General features: G+C 42.0%; 1 protein-coding gene across 2 annotated transcripts in view; it reads left to right on the top strand.

The window, feature by feature from the left end:
• OXR1 (oxidation resistance 1) overlaps window positions 1-18,518 on the top strand; it is a 325,515-nt gene that overhangs the window by 76,799 nt on the left and 230,198 nt on the right. The window lies entirely within an intron of this gene.

Here is an 18,518-nt window from a genome sequence, read left to right as displayed (position 1 = left end):
TGGGCTTGCGAGCTACTTTTATAATGACTAAGTCAAAATGATCTACCAACAATAAAATTTAAAAAAACACAAAGCACACTGAAAGGCAGAGAAAATATTAATTATTCATATTCCGGGTTTTTTCAAAGAGGTCACGGCAGATGACTCTATGCAATGTCACCTCAATAACAAAATACAAAAATAGACAAATACACCCCCTCCCTTTTTACTAAACCACAATAGTAGGTTTTAGCACAGGGAGTTACGCTGAATGCCTCGTGCTGTTCTCAATGCTCATAGGCTCCCTGCGCTAAAAAACGCTATTGCAGTTTAGTAAAAGGGAGCCATAGTGCAAAATATAGACAGCAGATATAAATTCTCAAAACCGACACATTTTGATCACTAAATTGAAAATAAAATCATTTTTCCTACCTTTGCTGTTTGGTGATTTCACGAGTCTCTGGTTGCACTTTCTTCTTCTGACTGTGCATCCAATCTTTCTTCCTTTCTTTCAGCCTCCTGTATGTTTCCTCTCCTCTAGACCTCATTCTCTCACCCAACTTTTTCTTTCTGTCTCCCTGTTCCCCCTTCTTTCTGTCTCCGTGCCCTCCCCCAAGCCACTTGGTTTGCTGCCACCGCCATCGGGGAACAGCCCCCAAGCCACCGCCGTCCCAAGCTTTCCCTGCAGAAGCGTCGCACTGACCAGCATTCCGCTCCCTGATGTCAATTCTGACGTAGGAGAGGAAGTTCCGGGCCAACAAGGCATTTCTCCTCATTCCATCCAGCCTGAGCCCCATCTCTCCTTGATCCAGCATTTCCCTTCTGTGTCTGTCAGAATTACCATTCCACCTATTTTCCAGCATCACCCTTCTTTGTGTCCATCTCACCTATATCCCTATCTCAACACTTTTTCAGAATCTTCATTTGTCTCTGTCCTTGTCTTTACCCCATGTTCACCATTTACCCTTTCAATGTCTTGATCTCCCCCCCTTTTTTCAGCATTACTTCTATGTCTCTATTTCACCTCCTCTTCATGTCCCCTCTGTATCTCTATCCTTATTCAGTAGGTCCTGCTTACCTTTTCTCTTCTTTGTGTCACTATCTCCATTTTCAGCTTTCCCCCCCTTTTCCTTTGTTACTGCACCCTGTAGCCAGAATCTTTCCACCCTCCCTCCACTCCGGCCAAGCCCAGTATGAAATATTTCCTTTTGTTTCCCTCCCCTCTCTCTTTCTCTCTCTCTTCTCCTCCCTCACCCACGAGTCCTGCATCTGGCCCTCTCCCTTCTACCTGCACCTGGCAAAACCCCCCTGCTCCGTGGCTCTCTTAAGCAACTCGTCAGCAGCGGTGATCAAGACAAGCTGCCGACATCGAGGCCTTCCCTCTACGAGTCCCGCCTTTGTGGAAAAAGGAAGTTGAAACAAGCGGGACTCGCAGAGGGTAGGCCCCGACGTCAGAAGCTTGTGACGATCGCTGCTGCTGAGTTGCCGAAGAGAGCCGCGGAGCAGGGGGTGTGGCCGGAAGCAGGTAGAAGGGAGAGGGCTGCTGGAAGAGGTATGACACCGACCCGGGCCAGGATGATTTATTTTTCAGGCTGTTGCTGCTGCCGCCGCCACGCCACCACGATCCCTCCCCCCCGAAATGACAAAAAAAGCCTAATGCCCGGCGTCGGCGTCTTTGACGTCGGGGAGAGAAAGGCTGATAGGCCCGGTAGTTCGGGACGGCAACACGAGTCTATCACAGAGCCCGGGATGGGCTCTGGGATCGACTCGCGTTACCTTCCTGAGCTACCGGTCGATCGCGATCAACGCGTTGGGCACCCCTGATGTAGAGGAATTTTCTTTGTCTAGATTTAAAGACCACCTCGGTTAGTTTTTGGTTGGCCCACGGCCAATGATGTCACACTGGACTAAAGGTATATAATGGGGAGCTTTGAAGTATCGGGTTGAGTTCGTTATTAGAAGGCCAGCATTTTGGCAACTATAACGACCTCCCGCTAACACAACTAGTCTTTTGAGGTCCATGATGGAAAAATAAAAGCAATAAAATTATATTTTGATGAATCTTGCGTTATGCGTCATTTTCCATGTTTTTGTTATTTTGCACACCTTGAGTGAAAGCTAGCAGCTTAATTGGCAGCTGCAGCTTTATGAGTGCGCTGGCGTCCAATTAACCATGCTCACAAGTCGAAGCCGTCCGCACAATGTGCTGCGGCAGTGAAAAGGGTGAACAGAATGCTTGGAATGATAAAGAAGGGGATCACAAACAGATCTGAGAAGGTTACTTAATATTCCCCTCCCCAATCGCACATGCACTTTCCCCAGCAAATAACACACTAGTCATCCCCTTGAACCTCATTTACGAAAAATATCCAAACTCCTAAATAAGCATCTCCCTTAGGTATTCATTTAACCTTCTCCTAAATAAGCATCTCCCTTAGGTATCCACTTAACTGATTCCTTCAAAGTTAGGTATCTTTCTTCAGTTGCCTATATTGTTTTCCCCACTGAACCTTGTAACTACTTGAACCCTGTCAAGTTATTCTACCGATAAATCCAGATATCTTATACTTGTATTTCTATACCACAACATGTAATTTACTTAAATCGTTGTAATGTAATTCTCTCGGTAATGTCCTGATCTCTTTTAACTGTAATCCGCTTAGAACCGCAAGGCACAGGCGGAATAGAAATCACAAATGTAATGTAATGTAATGTTATCATGCCACTGTACTGGGCCATGGTGCGCCCTTACCTGGAGTACTGCATCCAGTACTGGTCGCCGTACACGAAGAAAAACTGGTACTGGTCGAAGAAGGACACGATACTACTCGAAAGGGTCCAGAGAAGAGCGACTAAGATGGTTAAGGGGTTGGACGAGTTGCCGTACAGCAAAAGATTAGAGAAACTGGGCATCTTCTCCCTCGAGCAGAAGTGATTGAGAGGGGACATGATTGAAACTTTCAAGGCACTGAAGAGAATAGACTTAGTAGATAAGGACAGGTTGTTCACCCTCTCCAAGGTAGGGAGAACGAGAGGGCACTCTCTAAAATTGAAAGGGGATAGATTCCATACGAATATAAGGAAGTTCTTCTTCACCCAGAGAGTGGTAGAAAACTGGAACGCTCTTCCGGAGTCTGTCATAGAGGAAAACACCCTCTAGGGATTCAAGACAAAGTTAGACAAGTTCCTTCCTGCTGAACCGGAACGTACACAGGTAGGGTTAGTCTCAGTTAGGGCGCTGGTCTTTGACCAGAGGGCTGCCGCGTGAGCGGACTTCTGGGCACGATGGACCACTGGTCTAATCCAGCAGCAGCAATTCTTATGTTCTTAGCATGAATTTTTTTGTGAGCACTTTGCACTTTACACTTCTACTATTTTTGACATTGTGATGATTCTTGGGAGTTTATTTATTTCTTACATATATTTTTTCATTTTTTATTTTTCCCTTTTTTTTTCCCAAGTGTGAATGTTCGATCTTGATTTAGATGAGATTTTGATTAGATTGATTACATTAAACAGGACTAAATGATGTATGGGGAAGTTCTCATTTAGGCTCATGTCTGGTGCTGGTCACCTATGAATTACTGCCCGAGCCCACAATCCCTCGTTGTATGTTAAGGGCTCATACTGATGTCCATTATTTAAAGAATTTTTGTAATAATTTTACATTTTTCTAAGTTCAAACATTCTTCCCGAGGGATTAAGAGAGTTAGCCAATTATAGATTGGATTCTAGATTGGACATTATTGGCTACAATATTGTCCTAAGGGTTTCATTTTTTGTGCTGGTTTCAGTATCAAACCTTCCATTTCTTTCAAAACTACCGTATTTGAGAGAGTGGTATTCAACCAACTTCAAACTCATGTTGAATCAGTTAATGCTTTGCATCCTGCAATAACTATTTTGCCACAGCAAATGCACTGAAATCCATAGAAATTGAATGGACTTTGATGCATTTGCCGTGGGAGAATTGCCACTGTGGTTTTGTAAAAGGGGCCCTTACTGAGTTAACTCCATAGTCACCTAAACCAGTGTTTCTCAACTTCTTCAAGCCAAGTATACCCTAAGTTTAAAAAATACCAACTAAGTACTCCATCCCAAGCTACGCCCCTGACCCCACCCCCATTATAATAGTACTAATTGTAATGCAATTTCTTCCATTCATTTTTCATGTACACACAATATAATCTTATTAATTCATAATAGTAACCACAAAATTTTAAAAAAACCAACACAAAGCACACTTTAGGCTGAGAAAATGTTAATTATTATTTATATTTGGGGGGGTTTCAAAGAGGTCAAGCAGATATGCAGTCAATAACAACCATAGAAATAGACAAATTTAGTGCAAAATATAGACAGCAGATTATAAATTCTCAAAACTGACACATTCTGATCAATAAATTGAAAATAAAATAATTTTTCCTACCTTTGTTGTCTGGTGATTTAATTAGTTTCTGGTTGGACTTCCTTCTGACTGTGCATCCAACATTTCTTTCTTTCTACCTCCTGCATGCTTCCTCTCCTTCGGACTTCATTCCCTTCCCCAACCAACATCTATCTTTGTCTCTCCGTGAATCCAACTTTTCTCCCTCTCTCCTCCACCCCTATTGGCATCGTCTCTCTCTCTCTCTCCTTCCTCTGTTATGATCTTGCATCTCTCTGTTCTTCCTCAGGAACTCTCCCCCTCCATCTTTTTGGTCCCATAGTCCAGCATCTGCCTCCTGTCTTTCCACTTTGGTCCATGCCTCTCTCTCTGTTTTTCTTCTGCTAACAACCCTCCCCACCCCAATGTCCAGCATTTGTTTTCATTTCTTCTGGGTCTTTCTCTGCCTTCCTTCCTCCATCTCTACTTGGTCCAGAATCTTTCCACTTCTCTGCGGTCTCTCTCTCTTCCCTCTATACACCCCAAGTCCCAACATCTGCCCCCCTCTCTTCTGCCTCCCTTTTGTTTCAGGTTTCTCCCTCTCTCTGTCTTTTTCCTGCTAACATTTTGAGTCCTCCCACCTTTGCAGCAGGGGAGGGAATGAAAGAGAGAGGGAGACATGTTGCCAATGGGGCCGGAGGAGAAAGGAAGAAAAGTTGGACTCATAGAGGGACTCTAGAAATACATTCACAGATTCACAATACAGGTTATCCAGGTAGAAAGGGAGAACTATATTAACCTATTACAATTAGGTAAAAGAAAGTCAACAAAGTAGATGGGCAGAGATGATATACTGTTGTACGTCTAAGCAACGGCTAATAATAAAATCATTCAGGATTACTGCTGAAACAATGCAATACTACTGGAACTTTTAGGCCTTTAAGCTCTCTCCATCCAAATACTTTATTGTGCTGCTTTTAAGAACCAACATTTAGGGCTCCTTTTATGAAGCTGTGTTAGCGGTTTAATGCGCGTAATAGTGCACGCTAATTTGCCGGCCACGCTAGCCGCTACCGCCTCCTCCTGAGCAGGCGGTAGTTTTTCTGCTAGCGCGCACTAAAAAAGTGCGTGTGATAAAGCCGCTAATGCGGCTTCGTAAAAGGAGCCCTTAAGAGTCCAGAGCCTCAAGACAAGAGGGATATCTGAGTACAAATTCAAGATTTGAGTCCCAGCCCCTCATACCCACTAATTTTCTACACTAAAGCCTCCTGCCGAGGATATTAATAAGTGGAGACTGACTCGGGACACAACCTTCTCTACCTCAAAGAACTCATGGTCCTTGTGGAAGCACATTCTACTGGAAGAGAAGTGGGTTTAGCACTTAATTTAGTGGTGGTGGTGGGTTCCCTAGTTCAGGCGCCCCCTTCTGACAGTGTAGGCTGTCTTTCCATATACTGTAGCACTGTTTTGTCATTCAGATTTCCAATGTTTCATAACCTATTATTTCATTTTTCATTTTTGCTATTGCTGCTTTTGTTAATATGGGCAGAATTGATTTAATTGCTGGGAAGTTTCCCCATCCCCTCTCTCGTATTATCCTCTTCAGATATTCCTGGCTGCTGTTGTTTGGGTTTTGATGAGTTACCAATGATCTGGATTGGCCACCATGAGAACGGGCTACTGGGCTTGATGGACTGTTGGTCAGACCCAGTAAGTCTGTTCTTATATTCTTATGACTGGTAAGCTGAGGATCATAGACAGTGATGAGGTATGAGGGGGAGGGGTTTTAAAGCTTCCTACAAATCGTAGTGGGAGGACGGAAATAACCCACTGGTCCCGGAATAAAGTGTGGGTTTACAAGAAAGAAGATTAGCAAAGGTAAGATCCTAATCTTTCATTCAATCAAACAAGAAAGAATATGAATTCCATGTTAACTTAAACATTAGATGGGGTGGATAATAATCAATGTTTAAACAAAAATTAAAAAATTCAGATTTTAAAAAAATTTAAATTGGATTTTTTAAAATTAAAATGCTTTTTTGAGGAAAAATCTATCTAAAGATAGTTTTCTTTTTAAGATTTATTATAATCCAAAAGTTATTCATCATGATTAGTTTTTTTGTAGCATGAGGCTGTGTATTCATGCAATGTTTAAATTTTTTGCTAAAAGAATTACATTAATCCATTCATTATGTCACAGGCATTGTTTTCTATTTAGAATATATTAACACAGATGCATGGTTTTATGTTTCTCAAAACTGTAAATTTGTGTCTGCAGAGATAACATACTTATTCACAGCAACAAATGTTATGAAATATACAGAGTTGAAAAAAAAGACCTTAGCCAATTCTTCCTTTGCAAATCAATGTACACAGAGTTAACCCCTTATTTCTTAAGCTCTAAGTTTATATATCTGCATAAGCTCTATATATCTGCTTAAGATGTATGTGAAGAGGGCAGGGCAAGCAGTAAAAATGAAAGTGAAACCTTTGGAGCAGAATATTCCACAAGTCTTGGGATCTTTGTGTGTATAATCTGAGGTTTATCATACTCTCCTTGGAGACAGCAGGGTGTAAAAGAGACCCAGTTCAGGAATATTTTAATGAAGTTCTTCTACCTAAGAATAAGGCAGGTACGCATGTAAAATGCAAATACTGCAACAAAGAAACAACATCATGAGACATGCTTTGATGAAGATTACAAAAGTAGCATGTTTGAACAGGCAGCATCTTAGGTTGGTAAATGTTTTGATTTCATCATATTTCTTAAAGACTGCCTTAAGGAATTGTCATTTTTGAGCAAAAATATATTTATTGTTATTACTGAATGTTATCATTTTGAAATAGTTGTTTTGAAGAAATAGAGTTGAAACAAGCAAATATTCCTTTTTAGGGCAGTACTGAGTGGCAGTGAATACAATGAATAATACTAAATGAGCAGAAATGATATCGATAATAAAATAACTGCATTGACCTTTTTGTTTAGAGGAAAACTATCTACCTTCCAAATTACCATCCTGTTCTACAGTTTGAGTTATCTGTCCAGGATAGTAAGTCACATCATATACATTATACATTCACAGTATATTACCTAAAAGAAAGAAAAAATCCGACCATCCTGGAACCACCATAGATAAGTTTGTGATAAAAACCAGTAGATTAGAAAGAGGTAATTAATAAAAAAATTTCCTTGTTTGTTTAAGCAACAAATTCTTCTTTCCATATGATCGAGAACCCACACTTCATTAATATGACTCAGTCACAGAAATCAGAATTCAGTCCACCCAGTGCAGCAGATGTTGCAGGGAAACTTCTGGAAAAAGTGTATGGCAGAGAAATAAGCAACAGGTCTAGAGGGTTAAATTGTTAACCTAAGTCTTCATGGGTAGAGTAATGTCCACAATGATCCGGTTGTATGTGCTTGTATAACAGAAGGGAATGTATCTTTCTTGCAGAAACAATTGATACCTCAGAAACGGCACATACATCAGAATATATTACACAAAGTAGCAGCAAAAGCTATAATAAAATGTGAACAAAAATTCAAATGTCTAGTACACAGTTTAGTTGCAGACAATTGTGTAAATTTATCTAAGATTAGAAGAAATTTAGAAGAGCATGAAGATAATACCAAGCTAATAACATATGGGTGCAGTGCTCATTTGCTGTACTCCTAGCCAAAGACTTCAATGCCCCAGAAATAAGAACTAATGTTTTTGAAATTGCTAAATACCAATCATTCTGCAGCAGCAGCTCTGGAAAGAATTGGTAGAACCAAGCTAATGCTTCCCCAAGATGTTAGATGGAACTCTGTAGTAGATTGTATCAAGAACTGGCCTATTTTGATGACAGTTTGTGGACAAAATCAAGAGAAAATAGATGGCAGTGTTATTGCCAAAATCCTCAAAACTGGGCTTAAGTGAAATGTTGAAAATATGATATGTATCCTAAACTCATTTCTAAAGCTTTAAACAAAATACCAAAAACTACTACTCCTACTACTGTTTATCATTTAAATAGAGCTGAAAGGTATATGCAGCGCTATACATATTGTCATTTAATAGATGGACACCACTCAGAAGAGCTTACAATCTAACTTGGACAGACAGACATGACATTTAAGGTTAAGGATGCAGAACCCAAAGTGAGAGGAGTTAGGAGTTTAAAGAAGTCTCAAAGAGGTGGGCTTTTAACTGGGCCTTTTATACTGCCAGAGATGGAGCCTGCCATAGGGATTCAGGCAGCTTGTTCCAAGCATATGGCACTGCAAGGTAGAAAGGATGGATTCTGAAGTTGGTGGAGGAATAGAAGGGCACAAACAGGAGGGACTTACCAGCTGAGTGGAGCTTTCAGGTGGAATATAGGGGGATAGGAAGAGATAAGTGAAGAGAGATAGTGAGGGGCAGCAAAGTGAGTGCATTTGTAGGTCGGTAAGATGAGTTTGAATTGTATTTGGGAACAAATGGGAAGCCGATGAAGTGACTTGAAGGGTAATGTGAGTATAGCGGCTTTCATGGAATATGAGTTGTGTAGCAAAATTCTGGATGGATTAGAGGGGAGCAAGATATCTAAACAGAAGTAGCGAGTTGCAGTAGTCTAATCGTGAGGCGGTGAGAGCATGGATAAGGGTTGTGGTAGTGTGCTTGGAGAGGAAGGGTCGGACTTTGGTAATAATATAGAGGAAGAAGTGGCAGGTTTTAGCAATTTGTTATATCTGGGCAGCAAAGGAGCGAGAGGAGTCAAAGCTGACCCCAAGATTGTAAGTAAGCAAGATGGAGAGGATGAGAGTGTTGTCCACAGGGACAGAGAACGGGGAGGTGGGTTTAGGCAGGAAAATGAGCAGCTCTGTTTTAGCAATATATTCAATTTTAGATGACGGTGAAACATCCAGGCAGCAGTGTCAGACAGGCAGACTGAGTCTCTGGTATGTGTTTCAGTAGACATCTGATACTGAGAGGTAGATCTGAAAGTCGTCAGCATAGAGGTGATACTGGAAGCCATGGGAGATCAGTGCTCTCAGTGAGCAAATGTAGCTTGAGAAAAGGAGTGGTCCATGGATAGAGGGAAGGCTGTGGAGGACGAACCACCATGCACACACTGAAGGTGTGATGGGAGAGATAGTAAGAAAACCAGGAGAGAGCAGAGCCCTGGAATCCCATTGAAGACGGTGTATCAGGGAATAGGCGTTGATCAACAGTATCAAAGGCGGCAGATAGATTGAGAAGAATGAGGATGGAATAGAGGCTTTTGGATCTGGCCAGAAACAGGTCATTGGAAACTTTGGTAAGGGCAGTTTCCATGGAGTGCAGAAGGTGAAAGCCTAAAATTGGATCCAGAATAGTTTGGGAGGAGAGGAAATCCAGGCAATGTTAGTGAACAGCATATTCAAGTAACTTGGACAAGCAAGGGAGGAGGGAGATGGGGTGATAGTTGGAGTGGCACAAGGGTTCCAGTGAGGGTTTAAGGAGGAGGGGTGTGACAATGGCATGTTTGAAGGCATCAGAGACAGTTGCAGTGGAGAGCAATAGATTGAGGATGTGATAGATAGGAGGGATGACAGCAGGCGAAATAGCACCAAGTAGGTGAGTGGGAATCAGATCAGAGGAGCAGGTAGTGGGTTTGAAGGATGAGAGAAGATATGCAATTTCCTCCTCTGTGTATACAGAGAAGGAGGAGAGGGTGGCAGGTGTTGAGGGGAGGTTAGCAGAAGGGACAGGTGGAGGGGAGGGGAGGGGAAAGCAGCTTGTTTGAGAACTCAAGATGACTCTTCATGATCTTATTGTAGAAGAACTCTACCATAGTTTGGGGAGAAATTGAGAGAGGGGATGGGAGGTGAGGGTGCTTTACACGAGTGGGGGGGATGCCGGATCGTGGGAGGGGGGAGCGTTAGTAAATCAAGCCAAGCTCGGTTTCCGAGGTGCAGATTTTGTGAATGTTTTGCTCATCTTGCAAAACACTTGCAAACCGCGGCACTCGTAAACTGAGGTTTGACTATATTATTAAATCTCCAAATAGGTCTACTTAAGTGTTTTCCACAAAAATTGTATTCAATCCAAATACCAGCATGATCCATCAAAAGGCCTTTGTAACCTTTTTGAATTAAGTTATCTGAAACAAAAATGTAATCTATTCTTGAAAATGATTGATGAACCTGGGAGCAAAAAGAAAATTCACAAGCATTAAAATGAAAAAGCCTCCATAATATCTTTTAGGGCTGCATTTACTAAGGTGCGCTAGCGGTTTTAGCGCTACAATGCCACGCACGCTACACGCTAACACCTCCATAGTGCTAATCTTCAGCGCGTGCTGAAAACGCTAGCACACCTTAGTAAAAGGAGCCCTTAGTCCACAGGACTGCTGTACAAGGTTATCTAAGCCTAGTGATTTGAGTTGTTTACTAGGTTGTTTATCCAGCAACAAATCCATGACAGCATTGAAGTCTCTGGCCACAATTAGGTTAGACGTAGCCAGTGCCAGAATTAATTGTTGGAGTTTAAAAAAAAAAAATTTGGCCTGATTTGAATTAGGAGCATAAATATTAAAAAGGGTCAGGGTATCATTTCCTGAGGTCATATCAACCTGAAGCCACCTTCCCATAATGTCAGCTTGAGACTTACCAAAAACCGCAGCACATTTCCTATTGACCAGGATAGCCTCATCAGCTTTCTTCCACACAGCAGGTGTGTAAAAAATGTTTTACCCACCCCCCTTCAAGTATGACAGCTTCACTAGGGGATAGATGTGTTTCCTGCAAGAAGTAAACATCTGCCTCTTGATTTTTCAGGAAATTCAGTACTTTTTTCCTTTTTATGGGTTGGTTTAGCCCATTGACATTTAGTGAATAAAATTTTATAGTCATTTTAAATTATAACAACATAACAATATATAAACAATGATTCTAGAACAAACAGCACACACATCCAGAAACCTTCCCCATCCCTCCCCCACCCCACCTTAGATAAGTAATTCCTAGTAAACTCAAACCCGATAAATCAGACCCATAATCACCCACCCCTCCCCTCCCCTTAAACAAACACTCTAGTAAAAAGATAATATTTCATTAAACTCTCCCCTAAAATTATACCCATAAAATATTAGTTGTATTTTTAAAATAGCTATTATCTATAACATGACTTATTTAAAATCAATATGTAATATATAAAGATATATAAAGAGATATATATATATATATATATATTAATAATGAACTTATTAAATCTCTAACTCTCTAAGCAAATATTTAATACATTGACTTATTGTAAGTAATTTGCAAATTCATATGAAACAAAACATATGACTCTCATTCCCCTAAAAATATTTCCTTTATGTGTGTACTACATCAAACAACTAACAACAAAGAAAGGGCTGCAAATGTTAAAAAAAACTTTCAACCATAATGGCGCTCAGAACCTTGAGTTGGTGATGAAATCACAAACCGGAGACAAGCCCCTATAGGTGTTTCAATGCTCTATCTTTATTGGTAGAAAGATAATACTGTATATATTTTGAAAAAAACTTTTACGACTGTGTTCACTGTGATGCAAAAAAACTATAATTGGTGATATTTTCAACTCTTAATGATTTAGATGCTTGAAAAGATTCAACTTAACTTGAAAGGGTGTTTAGGAAGTGGTCTCACTCCAGCAGGTCGAAACGCGTTTCGCCGATGGCTTCTTCAGAGAACCCCTGTTTGCTGGATAAATGAACAGAGTAAAACTTCTTCCTAATGAAAAAAAGATGGGGAACCATTTAATATGTAAAAAAACCAGTGTTTTCACATAACTCTCGTCGCTGCCGGTGGTTACCTTACTCTTCACCCGTAATTACATTACTTCCTGGTAACGTAACTTTCAACTGAACTCCCTGAAGATATACTGTTACATGTGTCAATCTCAGTGTAGGAATGCCCACCATTCCACCTCCCGATTTAAACCTCCTGGAATGACTGTCTGCCGATGAAAAATCCATGCTTGTTCCCTTTTCCACAACAGGGCTTGTTTGTTCCCACCTCTTCTTAGTGTGGGAGCTTCTAACACTACAAATCTCACTTCATCTAAAGTATGATAGTGCTTGCCAGTGTTGCGTTAGGGGAGCCCCCGTATCATCCTGTCGGATCTTACTGAGATGTTCCGTAATCCGGACCCAAATGATCCTGGTGGTATGGCCTACATACAGGAGTTGGCATGGACATGAAATCATATATACAACTCCCTCAGTGCTGCAGTTGGCATGTTGTTTTAAAGTGAATAATTTATGCAGACGCAGATGTGTGACCTGCTGCGTTTCTATAGCATGCGGGCATATACTGCATTTACCATATTTGTAAGACCCATTGGAGCTACAGGGGGATCTTGATTGGAATTAACAAATTGAGAGAAAGTTATACAGTCTCGTAAGTTTTTCCCTCTAGATTACGCAAAAATAGGGAGTTATTCCAATACCTCATGTACCTGCAAAATATGCCAATCAGTTTTAATGATCTTCTTAATTTCAAATGCTCTGTAGGAGTATGGTAGGGTACACACCAACCTGGGTTCAGTCGGAGCGCTGGTGTTAATTAGCAGATGATTCAGATGAGCATATAAAGCCCTTTTAATGACCCCTGTTGGGTATCCCCTTTCTGCAAACCGCTGCCACATCTTGATCTTATTTTGTATTCATCCACAGTACTGCATAAACGCCATAACCATAAAAATTGTCCCACTAGGAGGTTCACTAGTAAATGTCTAGGGTGATAACTATCAAATCACAATAAATTGTTCCTATCAGTATCTTTGCGATATATAGTAGTGTTGAAATGACTCTGGTCAAGGTGAATCTCTATATCCAAAAAGGAAATAACCGATCGAGAAAAAGATGCTGTAAATTGCAAATTAAAATCACACCTGTTAAGCCATTGTACTACAACAAATACATATTAACTAGAACTAAGGCAAAACACCCCCATAAATAAAGCAATTTCCTTTACAGGCTCAAACATCCTTACTCTTTTAATTCATATTACCCCCTAAAACACAATCAACAATATTTTCCACCTTTTTATTTTATTTTTCCCTTCCCCTTTTCCTTTTTTTTAAATTAATTTTAATAAGGCAGAAAGTAGTAACAAAAATAGGAAAACTGCTACTATAATGACTGAAGCAAGCACTGCCACCCTAAAAAAAAAAAAAGACAACCTTGTGCAGAAGGTACTTCATGTAACAGATGTAGAAAAATTCAAACATTTACAGAGTTACATAACATCTTCAAGAGTGAGGGACATATACAAGGCACTTTTCTTAGGCATATATGTCACTTTCTTCCCCTATGAGGCAATCATAAGAACATAAGCAATGCCTCCGCTGGGTCAGACCTGAGGTCCATCGTGCCCAGCAGTCTGCTCACGTGGCAGCCCAACAGGTCCAGGACCTGTGCAGTAATCCTCTATACCCCTCTATCCCCTTTTCCAGCAGGAAATTGTCCAATCCTTTCTTAAACACCAGTACTGTACTCTGCCCTATTACATCATCTGGAAGCGCATTCCAGGTGTCCACCACACGTTTGGTAAAGAAGAACTTCCTAGCATTCGTTTTGAATCTGAGCCCTTTCAACTTTTTCGAGTGCCCTCTTGTTCTTTTATTTTGCGAAAGTTTGAAGAATCTGTCCCTCTCCACTCTCTCTATGCCCTTCATGATCTTGTAAGTCTCTATCATATCCCCTCTGAATCTCCTCTTCTCCAGGGAAAAGAGACCTAGCTTCATGTGGGAATCATGTGGGAACCTTTCATACGCTCAGTGTATGAAAGGTTTTCCATACCTTTTATCAGACGTGTCGCTCTCCTCTGAACCCTCTCGAGTAACGCCATATCCTTCTTAAGGTAAGGCGACCAATATTGGACGCAGTACTCCAGATGTGGGCGCACCATCGCCCGATACAACGGCAGGATAACTTCTTTTGTTCTGGTTGTAATACCCTTCTTGATTATACCTAGGATTCTATTCGCTTTCTTAGCGGTCGCTGTGCACTGTGCCGTCGGCTTCATTGTCATGTCCACCATTAACCCCAAGTCCCTTTCTTGGGTACTCTCGTTCAATAATATCCCTCCCATCGTGTAGTTGTACCTCAAGTTTCTGATCCCACATGTAACACTTTACATTTCTCAACATTGAACTTCTCGTCGCCCATTCCCCTAGTTTGTTCAAGTCCCTTTGCAATTCTTCGCAGTCCTCTTTAGTCCGAGCTGCATTAAATAGTTTGGTGTCGTCCGCAAATTTTATTATCTCACATTTCATCCCTGTTTCTAGATCATGTATGAAGATATTAAATAGCAGCGGCCCCAGCACCGAGCCCTGCGGGACACCACTCATGACCCTCCTCCAGTCCGAGTAGTGGCCCTTCACTTCTACCCTCTGTTTCCTACCCTCCAACCAGTTTCTGATCCATCTATGTACGTCTCCTTCCACCCCATGGTTCTTCAGTTTCCGGAGTAGACGTTCATGGGGCACCTTGTCAAAAGCTTTTTGAAAATCTAGATATATGATGTCTATGGGGTCTCCTTTGTCCATCCGTTTGTTAATCCCTTCGAAGAAGTGCAATAAGTTCGTTAGGCACGATCTCCCCTTGCAGAAACCATGTTGGATGGTTATCAGTAGTTTGTTTCTTTCAAAATGTTCATCGATGTTTTCTTTAATCAGTGCTTCTGCCATTTTCCCCGGAACCTAGGTTAGGCTCACCAGCTTGTAGTTTCCTGGGTCACCTCTTGATCTCTTTTTAAAGATGGGCGTAACGTTGGCTATCTTCCAATCCTCCGTGACCATGCCTGTTTCAGGGATAAGTTGCAAATTTGCTGCAGTAGTTCCGCTATCTCCTCCTTTAATTCCTTCATAACCCTTGGATGTATGCCGTCTGGACCAGGTGATTTGTTAGTTTTTAGTTTTTCTATCTGCCTGCGCACATCCTCAAGGCTCACTTCCATGGATGTTAATTTTTCATGTTGACTTCCATTGAAGAATTGCTCAGGTTCCAGTATGTTGGATGTGTCTTCGTTTGTAAATACAGACGAAAAGAACATGTTAAGCCTTTCCACCACTACTTTCTCCTCTTTCACCACTCCCTTCCTGTCTCCGTCATCAAGCGGTCCCACCTCCTCCCTAGCCAGCTGCTTCCCTTTAACTTATCTAAAGAACGGTTTGAAATTTTGTGCTTCCCTGGCTAGCCTCTCTTCATACTCTCTTTTGGCTTTTCGAACCACACGGTGACATTCTTTTTGATACTTCCTGTGCTCTTTCCAGTTCCCCTCAGTTTTGTCCTTTTTCCATTTCCTGAAAGAATTTTTCTTATTGCCTATCGCTTCCTTCACTATTTTGGTTATCCACACCGGGTCTTTTGTTCGACTCTCTTTGCACCCCTTTCTGAATCTGGGGATTTTGCGCCTCTCTCACCATGTCCTTGAAAAAAGACCAGGCATGATTTACTGTTTGCCATTTTTTGGAAGTGTTCTTAAGTTTCTTCCTTACCATTTTCCTTATTGCTTCGTAGTTTTCTTTCCTGAAGTTATAAGTTGTCGCTAAACTAAACTAAACCTTAGGTTTATATACCGCATCCTCTCCACAATCGCAGAGCTCGGCACGGTTTATAAGAGTTGGAAGAGAGAGGAATGCCAATGAAGGTTAAAGGATATAGTGAGAGGAGTATGTGGAGGGCATAGGACAGGGATGTCCAATGTCGGTCCTCGAGGGCCGCAATCCAGTCGGGTTTTCAGGATTTCCCCAATGAATATGCATTGAAAGCAGTGCATGAAAATAGATCTCATGCATATTCATTGGGGAAATCCTGAAAACCCGACTGGATTGCGGCCCTCGAGGACCGACATTGGACACCCCTGGCATAGGATGTCAAAGATGGAGTGAATATTACATTTTTGAAAACAGCCAGGTTTTCAGATGTTTGCGAAAAAGTTGGAGAGAGCTCAGGATCCGAAGGGGGGAGGTAAGGTTGTTCCAGAGCTCAGTGAGTCTGAAGGGGAGGGAGGACCCTAGTTTTCCTACACGGGAAATGCCTTTTAATGAAGGGAAGGATAGTTTTAGTTTGTGAGTGGATCTGGTGGTATTAAGATTTGAGGAGTTCCAGGAGAGTGGGATAAAGGGAGGGAGGATGCCGTGAAGGATTTTGAAAGTAAGACAGGCGCATTTAAAGTGGACCAAGGCTTTAATTGGAAGCCAGTGAAGCTTGGACAGGAGCGGTGAGGCATGGTCGAAGTTACTTATAGCGAAGTAGCCGCGGCATTCTGGATCTGCTGAAGTCTAAGAAGGTTTTTCTTGGTAAGGCTAAGGTAGATTGAGTTGCAGTAGTCCAATCTGGACAGGATGATGTATTGGACGAGGACGGTGAAGTGATTTTGATGAAAGTAGGATCTTACTTTCCTCAGCATGTGAAGGCTGAAAAAGCATTTTTTTGCCAAGGAATTGATGTGGTCGTTGAAAGACAGAGTAGAGTCGATGATGATGCCCAAGACATTGCTTGAGGACTCCAGCTGCAGAGTGGGTCCAGAGGACATAGGGATGGAGGTGGGAAGATGGTCTAGTTTTGGGCCGAGCCATAGTAGTTTAGTTTTGGACTCATTCAGTTTCATTTTGACCATATGGGCCCAGGACTGAAGGTTCGTTATACAGGAGGATATGTTCTCCGAGAGGTTGGTAAGGTTTGGGTCGGTCTCGAGGAGGACTAGGATGTCATCGGCATAAGTGTAAATTGTTTCTAGGGGGGATAGATGGAGGAGTTTAAGCGAGGACATATAGATGTTGAAAAGAATAAGGGAAAGAGGTGAGCCTTGCGGGACTCCACAAGTTGGTTTCCAGGGGGTGGATGAGGTGTCATTCATGTTGATGGTGTAAGAACGAGAACGTAAGAATTTTGAGAACTAGTCTAGGACTGTGGAGTTGATGCCTATTTCAGAGAGTTGGTAGACTAGGATGTCATGGTGGACAACGTCAAAAGCAGTGGAAAGGTCGAATTGAAGGAGGATGGCGAACTTATTTTGAGAGTGGAGGAGTTGGACCTTTGAGATTAGGGAGGTCAGTAGGGATTCGGTGCTGAAATTTGGACGAAATCCGTATTGGTAAGGTAGGAGAATAGAGAATCTCTCTAAGTATGATGCGAGTTGGGTGGCTATGATGGACTCGAGCATCTTGGTTAATAGAGGGATATTTGCTATTGGGCGATAGCTGGATGGTGTGGAGGGGTCTAGGTCAGATTTTTTCAGTAGAGGGGTCAGGGCAATATGACCCATTTCAGGGGAGAAAAGGCCCGAGTGTAAGGCGGAGTTAATGAGTTCGGTAATAGATGAGATGGCCTGCGCGGGAATTTTCTCATATAGGTAGGAGGGGAATGGGTCTAGGGAGCAGTTGCAGGATTTCAGTTTGAGGCAAAGTTTGAGGACCAGGGATTCGGAAACGTGCTCAAAGGTGGACCAGGATCTGTCGACTGGGATGGGGTTGGAGGTCGTTAGGTTAGAATTGGAGTCGGTGGGCACCAGGGAGTTGTAGGGGACTGTAGGTGAGAAGGAGCATCTCAAGGTAGTGATCTTATCGTTGAAGAATTTCGCCAGAACACCAGCTGAGGGAGAGGAGGGGACCAAGGTGGAGCCTTTTTTGGAAATTAAGGAACGCCAGATATTGAATAGAGTACTGCTCTGGTTGTTGGATCTGGTGATTTTATCTCCGTAGAAGTTCTGTCTTGCTTTTTTCAGAGCTGTATTGTAGAACTTGATATTGACCCTCCAGGACTTTTTATCTATAGGGGATTTAGATTTTTTCCACTTATGCTCCAGAGCTCAACATTTCTGCTTTAGTTCTCTGTGATAGGGGAGATACCAAGGGGCTTTACAGGAGTAGGAGATGGATTTAGTGGAAAGAGGGGTGAGGGAGTGATAGGTGGACTGGGAGAGAGTGACCCAATTTTGCCAGTTGGTTTCTGGGTCTGCAGGCTGAGGAACGGAGGAGAGAAGGTTGAGAAATTTGGTCCAGAATAGGTCATTCGTAATTTTTTTGCGGAAGGTAATGGAATTGGAAGTGCGTGGTGGAGCTCCAAAAGGTGACATGAAAATTGGGAGACAGAAGGTCCCTAAGAGGTGGTCCGACAAGGGTACATGTTCCCAGCGAATGTCACCGGCAAGAGTTTTGTGGGCGGTAAGATC

This window comes from Geotrypetes seraphini, chromosome 2 (genome assembly GCF_902459505.1).
Source record: "Geotrypetes seraphini chromosome 2, aGeoSer1.1, whole genome shotgun sequence".
In the NCBI taxonomy this organism is placed as follows: domain Eukaryota; kingdom Metazoa; phylum Chordata; class Amphibia; order Gymnophiona; family Dermophiidae; genus Geotrypetes; species Geotrypetes seraphini.
Note: the sequence above shows the minus strand (reverse complement) of the source record. Positions and strands in the feature narration are given on the sequence as shown.